At 41.9% G+C, this 9,381-nt stretch overlaps 1 long non-coding RNA gene across 1 annotated transcript; it reads right to left on the reverse strand.

The window, feature by feature from the left end:
- Window positions 1-1,981: 1,981 nt before the first annotated feature.
- LOC148702333 (uncharacterized) lies at window positions 1,982-4,034 on the reverse strand. The gene is made up of 3 exons (XR_015969232.2): window positions 3,387-4,034; window positions 2,874-3,271; window positions 1,982-2,784 (listed from the first exon to the last, which is right to left on the reverse strand). It is a non-coding gene; the product is annotated as an uncharacterized LOC148702333 (long non-coding RNA).
- Between the last annotated feature and the right edge of the window lie 5,347 nt (window positions 4,035-9,381).

Genomic DNA, 9,381 nt, shown 5'->3' on the forward strand with positions numbered 1-9,381 from the left:
ATCATGCTAAGTTAAATTCACAAGCAATCTTGGATATTGTAGGTAATCAATTAGCCTCAAACCCTACCATATTATTACGTTGGTATAAGCCTAATATTTTAAACTCCTAACTCCATGTAAAGAAGCACCCTCTTCATTTTGGCCAAGGCAAATGCTTAGAGTTGCATTGAGAACTCCATGAACATGCATTACTATCAACTCTTGCAAGATCCAGAAGAGACCAAGGGAAGTTATGAGACCATCTACCAAATGTTGGTTTTAAGCCCAGCTTAGACAACCAATTCGCGCATTTTTTGAGGCTTGGTTTGCTTTCAGAAATCCATCCGATAGCATTTTTTGAATCACCTTCAGTCCAAAGGTGACTGCAATTAAGTTCTTGCGTGGCCACCCAAATTCCTTCCCAAGCAAAGTTGGATTCAACCTCATTAATCAACTGGGACTGAAGGGAGTTATATCCAGCACAAATGAGAGAAACCCATGGGATCTATAATAAGGTAGCCAGAGCATGATAACTAATATTTGGCTCAACTTTTTTCTCCCTATATTCTCCTCTAGAATGAGGTAAAATTTTATCCTCTTCAAGTTTTAAGCTTTTTCTGTAGGAAATTAAAAGCTGTTCTAATTGAGGTCATCATAGTTTTGCTAGCATTACCAAAACCATCAAGTTGTTTAGACCTATTATATTCTAGGAAAAGTAGTGCAGTAAATCCATGCTATGGCAAGCACTACTATTTATTTCTTTAGAAATGAAAAAGCCTCGAATTCTCATTCCTTCATCTAGCAACTAGCACTTACATGTTATTCAATTCTCAAATGAAATATTTAGTTTTATCACTAAGCTTCAAGGAATCATCCTCGCCTCCTTGGTTCTTGTAAAACTTTAAAATTTAGGTCGATGCGATTACGAACTTATTGTTGAAATTAAATGACAAAAGAGTGAAAGTGTGATGCGGTGAAGAGATAACACCCTAAGAAAGTTTTCTCAATGAAAAAAAAAAATCAGTGGTAGAATGCAATCTATCTTTTAACTACCATAATTGTTCAGCCTTCAAAGATTTCGAACAGTTTTCTTAAACTCCAATTTACTAACTACAGCTTCCTCTGTCGCATGCAGGATTTCACCATCGATCTCATGACCACGTAGAATGCTGTCCAGAATAAATCCATGATAAAGACAAATATGATTTAATGCTAAAGATGGTACAGTTTAACCGATGAGGAACGTGTTAAACGATTTTTTTTTTCTTTTCTGGTTAATGACAGCAAAAAAGATCAGCTCATACAATTTTTGGCATCAGACAAAGAATGGCTGCACTGTGGATATTTTGTGCCATTTGGCACGGAAAAACAGTGGTCCAAGCTACAGTCAACTTCTTTTTCAGGTTATGGCAGCAGTAAAGAAGACGGCACCTGGGGAGACAATTAGCACTACAAAAGAAAGAATATATCCCGGTACTTTTTTTTAGTCTTTATCGACGCTATTAAGCGTCGGTATATTTCCTTCCAATGCCCCCTAAAGCGTGGCTAACACGTCGGGTAGGTGGGGGTGGGCATAGTTTTCGCCGACGCCTCCAAAGCATCGGCCAAAACTCGATCTATACCGACGCTTTTAAGCGTCGTTATCTTGCACGTTACCCGACGCTTAAACGCGTCGGCCGATCTGGACCGACGCATAAAACCGAGGGTTTTGTGTTCGAATAGGCCGATGCTTAAGTGCGTCGCAATATCCTCCATGCCCGACGCTATAAAGCGTCGGTAAACGCATGCCAGGTTCCATGCCTGTTGGTTTTGCCGATGCTTAAAAGCGTCGGCAATAGATTTTTTTTATAAAAAAAAATTGTAAAAGCAATTTTTAATACCCTGTATACATTAAATTCCAACAAAACAAATACACTAAATCACATAGATAACAAAATGCACGTCACAAACAAGAACTTTTCATTCAAAATATTCATATTATCATATTTGATTACATTGTACTTCAAAAACACCCTAAAAACATACATCTCAAATTCCTAAGTAAACAATCTACGATGTATCAAGAGTCGACGGCATCATCATCTCTACGAGTAGATGAAGTATCAGCAACCTACAAGAAAAAAAATACTTTAGAAACTAAGAATACGAAGTCATCACGCTCATACAAGAATACATTATAATTACGTAAAATATTCATATAGATTTAGTTATGTACCGGAGGAGCAAATCTCTGCAGAAAAGATGAACTATGGTCAAGCTGATCCTGCAAAGATTGTATCTTCAACTCTTGGCTCTGCTTCAACTCCGACATATCAGTCATATGACTCTGCCTCATCTCCTCTATCCTTGTCTCATATGACTGCTTTATCTGTGCCATCTCTGTTTTCAAACTACAAACCTCTACAGTGCTAGTACCTTGTCTGGCATCTTGGGTATATCGGTTCACTACAGACAGCTGAGTGGGGGTAACTCCGACACCATAACCCCTCACGCGACCATAACATTCTGGGCCCATCAATTCGGCATAGACCTGAGCCTCGACGCGACTAGCCGCGTCGGATGATGATGACTCCCCGACGCGCTCTAAAATAAGAGATGTAGCTCTTTCCTATATCTCTCTCAAAAAGAAAAAAACAGTCACATTAATATTTTAAAAGAAGTAAAATTAATAAAAAAATTGTGAACAAATAAAAAATGTATACGTACAACTATATCTCTCGATTTGTCCCGGACAAAGCTGCCATCTCGGTGAGTGTGGGTCATCTTATAAAACTCTACACCAGGCTCCCTTCCATGCTCTACTATCTACACATACGGAAAGTATATTGGCAAATTATATATCATGATACGTGCTATATGTTAGTAGAGTTTCAAATAGTTTCAAAAAAACTTACGAATTCATTTCTACGTCTCGCATAACTCTTCGAGCCTGAAGTGTGAGGAACTGCTTGAGATGCTCGTACAGCTCTACTAATATTAGAATATGTCTGCCAAAATAAAAGCACACAATAAAATATATTCAATGTATATATTTGCAATCTATATTAATAATAAAGATAATACAAGATATTAAAATAATATATGTGATCTGTCCTTTTTCAGAAAACCAGTAGTGAACAAGCTCCCTCCACTGCTGAGGGTATACATCAGGAGGAGTCACACGAGCAACCTCCTCCTCTGTCATACCCTCGCACTTGAAGTCCGTCTTCAATTTTGCTTTATATTCTTTCCATTTGCAGTTGAGGGACTTTAGCACCCAATCATGGCTCTCTGGAGGGAGTACAAACTTACCCTACAACAAGATACAGAATGTTATAATAATATTAAACCTCAAAATTAAAATTATGGTAGTAAGCAAATTAACATACAGGAGGTGTCAAATAAAAAGAACAAATTCAATTCATTACCTGTATAAGTCTAAGAAGCTCAACCTTATACGAAGGAAGCATGTCATTCCACTTCGTATAGTTGAGCGGACACAGCTGACCCTTGCATGCAACCGATCCTAAAAAGCTTGATAGAAGACTTCCAGCTCTATTGATGGGCTGCCCCAATTCGTTGCATCGGATGATGATCTTCTCATCCTCAGGAAGCTTCCACACATCTTTTGCTTGAGTGGGTCCCCGTCTCGTCCTCATCGTCCCTTGTCCATCTATTAACATTAAATAAAATATGCATTAAAAAGTTGAAGACAAATATGAACATAAAATATGAACTTTAAATTGAATTACCCTGGATCCAGAGCTTATCCTCTGGACAATCAGCAGGAGGGTTGCGCTGAGATCCTGACTCGTGCTGCTAGTGCTCACATGGCTGCTGGGACTGCAGGGACTGATTAGAAGTAGATCCTACCTGAGAATGCTAGAACTCCACATCTCTAAAACGTCTCTCTCGGGGCATATTGTTACCTGGTATGCACAAAAAAGAATCAATATTCTTTAAATGATAAATTTATACTAAAAACATCATTAGCAAGCATATGGAAAACATCATGCAAATGCTTACAATTAACTAAAAATGCATTTTAGAAGAGGCTTTAGCAGCTCAGAGCGGTCAAGCCAACTTCTATTACCTAATGAAAAAAGAAGAAGAAATTGAAGGAGTTTCTCTAAAGAGAAATTTTGGCACCCTGGCTTGAAGATTTTAACTCTAGAAGATGATTGAAAACAAAGGGTTTGGTTTTGCTGTCTTTGCCTTGCCGACTGGATGCAACTCCTTGTATCAGCATTGCTTTTCATTTTTTACCAGAATTTTTCAAATTTCAGACTGATCAACATCTCATAGAACATTGATATATTAGGTTGAAAGCCAACTGTATTAAGTTTTTTACTTGGTGATCAAATCTCACTAGAGGGATGACCTGGTGACTGAATTCCTTAGAAGATAAATGCATATAAAAGAAATTATCAAGCTCCTCTGGAAGCGTTTACAGTAGTAAATAACTAACTGGAAGCTAATAGCGGCTTGGCTGACAAACTTTTGCAGGATATCCATACCAACAAAGATAGACTTGCCACTGGGTGGTCATTGAGAATCAACTGGTTATTTGATGCATCTGCCAGTTTTACAGAGGGGAGAATAGGGTGCAAGTATTGGCTTAGCGTGGTCCGGGTAGGATCCTGTATGAGAAAAAGCAACCGTGCATTGCCTCTGTGAAAATAGTAGCCAAAGGCAATTACTTCATCAGTCATCACAGAAACACTAAAATCGACAGACCAGAAACTCAAAAGGTAAACGATTCTTTTTGTTGGATTTCCTGTCAAATAATACAAGATGGGATAGTGCTACAATGTACTCTAAACCTGAATGAAACAGGCCTCGACATCAAAGCAGTACAAGCAGCAGCGCACCTATAGGAGTTCTGAAAATCAATTCCCAAAAGGCAGCACCAGAAAATGGATCACCTTCTGAAAATGATGCTAGTGTGCTCTATCAGCAACATATGCAATTCCCCTCTGGAAAAAAAAAAAGTAAATATGCAATGTCCACAAGAATATATTGCCAAAAGATGCTATCAGTTGGTTTCCTCATGTGAAATTTATCTGCTTTGGTTATATAAAGAGAATTTCTTTGATAGCACCAAAATTGTCTTCAGTGGAACCAAGGCAGCAAGTGACAAAACTTGTCATTCTTACCAGGAGACGGCATCAATTGATCTGAAACTATTTTCACACAAGGCCTTGTACATCATCTTAGATATAAATAAAGAAACTAATTCTCCTCTTACAAACAGCAGTAGCTTTCTATTTGTGCAAATACGATGCATAGGATTTCGATATCGTCTTGAGATTCAATTGGATGCCTTCTTGTTGACATAACAAATAGAACACTTCGTTTTTTTTTTTTGGTAAAAAGACGAACACTTCGTTTGACACCTTCTCGCTAAGCAAGAAATAATTTGGACTCAGGAATTTTTGGCAGCATAGTCAAAATTAGATTGCTTTGACCAGCACATTTTTGGCAGCATAGTCAGGAACTTAAGTTTCAAACCGAGAATATCTACAATTCTTGGAGCATTAAGAACCCCATCCATTACCATAAGAGCTGCAATTCTTGGAGCTACAATTCTCTCTCTCTCTCTCTCTCTCTCTCTCTCTCTCTCTGTGTGTGTGTGTGTGTGTGTGTGTGTGTGTGTGTGTGTGTGTGTGTGATGGGAAAACTATGGATGAGCTTTATAAATAAAACTTCAACCAAATGCAGATCTATATTGTCATTCAATCCATGGTAGTGCCTTACATGGCTCAAATGGGCATACACCCTTCAGTGGAAATTAAAAGATCTAGGTGGTGGCTCCCTGCAATAGCTAGATGATCTTGGCTTCCTGAAGCATATACATTTATGATCATCCAATTTCTTGCTCAGTAAATTGGGGCTGGGTGAGACTTCTTGATCCCTTCAGTTATTCCTTGGATGTAACTTTTAAGGTAAAACTTATTAGGAAAAGGAAATAGATCTCATTTAACTGATTAGATAAAGGTGTAAGGGGGTCTAAGCTTGTTAGGAAGCAAGGGTCAGACCTCACTTAATAGCAAAACTCATCTATTCAGTATTTACAAAGATAGCTAAAAGTACAGGTAATCAAGGAAATAGATCATATTAAGGGCATAATGGCATGTTCAACACCTGGGAAATTTTGTTAAAAATTTGAAATCTATGCTAGATATTCCGAATGGAAGACAAATCCTCTCCAAAAAAAAAGAAAGGAAAATAAGAATGTCTCAAAACAAAATAAAGATGTCAAACAATTGATATATCTGCACAGAAGAATAAAGGAAAGATACTTTAAAACCTAGAGTATATGACTAAGCACAGAAGAATAAAGAAAAGATACTGCATTACCTCGGACAGAGACGGACCTCGATCGATCGTTGCTTCGGGCCGGTCAGTCGATGCCGGTCTCCGGAGAGGAGGGCTATCATGAAGTTCGATCGAGGAAACGAACACACGAAGAAGAGGAGGAGAAGGAGGAGAACAAGCGAGAAGGAGGGAGAGAAGGGAGGAGGAGAAAAATACCTCAGGCAGAGGGGGTTGGGGTCGGTCGGTCGACGCCGGAAGGAGGGAGGAGGAGAGGATGTAGGAGTCGGACGGTCCGCGCCGGAGAGGAGGAAGATGGGGGCTAAGGTAGCGCCGGATAGGAGGAAAACGAGGGCCAGGGCAGCGCCAGAGAGGAGAATGAGGGGGCTCGAAGAGTAGCTAGGGCAAATATGCGAGTTCGGGGTCCGCGCCGGAGAGGAGGAAGATGGGGGGTAAGGCAACGCCGGAGAGGAGGAAGATGAGGGCCAGGGCAGCGCCGGAGAGGAGGAAGACGAGGCTCGGAGAGTAGCTAGGGCAAATATGCGAGCTCAGGGTCGGTCGGAGAGGATGAAGATGAGGCTCGGGGAGTAGCTAGGGCAAATATGCGAGCTCGAGTTCGGTCACTGGGTTTGGAGGGGGACTTCGCCTTCGCCGACACTTGTAAGCGTCGTTTTAGGCTTTTCCTTCAACGACGCTTAAGTGCGTCGTATTAGTCGAAAAAACGATGCTTTTAAGCGCCGTTTAGTTGGGGGTCTACAACAACGCTTTTAAGCATCGTCCACTATTTCAAATTGCCACACTCATAAAAAGCGTCGGCAAAATTTGGTGGGGAGCAAAACTTACCGACGCTTTTTCCTAGCGTCGGCATTTAAGCGTCGGCTTTTTCCCTTTTTCCTGTAGTATAGTGAAAGTGGCCTGGCTGAGCACAGTGGGGTCGGCTCTGAGGGAGAGGGTTGGGCCAGTAAGTCGGGTTATCTATGAAGATTATCCTTTGGAATTGCCGGAGGGCGGGAAAACCTACCTTTGCCTCGGCTTTTCATAGGTTGGTGCAGCAATATAACCCGAATATTTGCATGTTGTTTGAGACCCAGTTAGCCAGGAGGAGTATTATAAGAGCCAGGAGGGCTTTGCCGAGATCATGGGGGTTCTATGCTATGGAATCCCAAGGGCTATCTGAAGTCATTATTGTTACTTGAAAATTGGAATGTTGTAAGATGGACATATTTAATGTATGCAACCAAGAGGTGATAATGGTGATTTCGGAGGACAGCGGAAGGCCATGGCTATTAGTAGCAGTTATGCCAGCACAGAGTTCAGGAAGCGGAGGATATTGTGGGAGGAGGCATGCAAGTTGGTTGACTAGCGACAACCAGTGCCAGGTGATTTTAACTATATAGATGGCCCACAGGAAAAGATGGGGGGGGAAGGCTTTCTCCTACAAAAGGAAGGTGAGGAAATTTCAGGAGTTCATAACAGCAACGAATTGATTGATTTGGGCTTCACGGGGCCAAGCTTCACAGGAGACTTCGAGGGGAGGATTATCGACAGATGAATTGTCAATGCTTAGATCACTCCTAGCCATGCATGACTCTTTCCTTCATCAACAGGAGATCTTTTGGAGGCAGAAGTCAAGAGTACAGTGGATTCTTGAGGAGGATAGGAACACTAAATTTTTTCACCAGTCGACATTCATCAGGAGGCAGCGGAGTAGGATCAGAGCTATCAGCAAAGAGGATGGACATATCTCGAAGGATCCGAATACAAGATGCAGGGTGTTGGAGCAGTTCTTCAGGGCTAGATGGATCGAGCGGACGGAGAGTAGGATACCTGTTGATCTACCCATGCCATCAGAGGGAGTTTTAGATGAGGAGACCTCAGCATTGATTAGGCCCGTGTCGGGGAGGGAGATCCAGGAGGCGGTGTGGTCCTTGGCAGGGGACAAGGCACCCAGGCCGGATGGCTTTCCACAAGTATTCTTTTGCAGGTATTGGATAATAATTGGGCAAATGTGATTGAGGCCATCCAACAGTTTTCAGCATAACTGTGATGTCTTCGGAGTGGCAGAGTACTTTTGTTACCTTGATCCCCAAGCGTTAGGATGCTACCGAGTTGGGCAACTTTCGGCCGATCAGCCTGTGCACCACATTGTACAAGGCTACGGCGAAGATTTTGGCAACTAAACTAAGGGACATTTTATCCAGGATTATTAGTCCAGAGCAGTTATAGGGGGAGGAGTATATTAGACAATGTTCTAATTGCCCAGGAGTTTATGTTTGATCTCAATAGGACCCCGATGAGGAGATACCTTATGGGGGTCAAGCTTGATATGGAGAGGGCATACGACAGGATGTGTTGGGATTTTATTCGACTTTCTCTTCATAGCTTCGGCTTCCACGAGATTTGGATCAAATGGGTCATGGGATGTGTTGGGGGTCCTTCCTTTTCCATTTTGGTAAACGGTGCGCCCTCTCATTTCTTTGACTCATCTGTTGGGCTTCGCTAGGGGTGTCCTTTGTCCCCCTTGCTCTTTATTATTTGTGCAGATGCGTTATCTAGGCATGCCGTGGGCTCTCAGACTCTGGAGGTTTATAGGCTAGTGTAGGGGGCTATGTCGATCTCCCATTTGCTGATGATTGCTTGTTGCTATCTCGGGTGACTAGGCAGGCCGCCCATGTGATTAGGAGGATCTTTCAAGTCTACTGTGCTGCTCTAGCTAATAGGTCAACTTAGCCGAGTCTACAATCTTCTTCAGCCCGAAGACCAAGCCTCATGAGAAGGCCGAGATCATGGAGATTATGGGTGTAGGCAAGCAGGAGAGTCCTCTGGGATACTTAAGAGTTCCGATCCTGGGACAACATCTGCGTATAAGGGATTGCTCTTCTCTTGAACTTAGTATTAGATATAGGATTGAAGAGTGGCAGATGCATACACTATCCATAATGGGCAGGGTCACCCTGGCGCGGTCAGTGCTTAATTCCATTCCGATATATCTTCTGTCCAACTTCATTCTTCCCGTGGCATCGTTGAGGTCAGTTGAGCAGCTCATCAGAAATTTTATCTGAGGGAGGCATGGTGACAGAGGCAGTATCCATCTGGTGGTATGGGAGG

The sequence above is a fragment of the Phoenix dactylifera genome, chromosome 10, assembly GCF_051530095.1.
Source record: "Phoenix dactylifera cultivar Ajwa chromosome 10, Ajwa_hap1_PhDact_Kaust_v1.1, whole genome shotgun sequence".
In the NCBI taxonomy this organism is placed as follows: domain Eukaryota; kingdom Viridiplantae; phylum Streptophyta; class Magnoliopsida; order Arecales; family Arecaceae; genus Phoenix; species Phoenix dactylifera.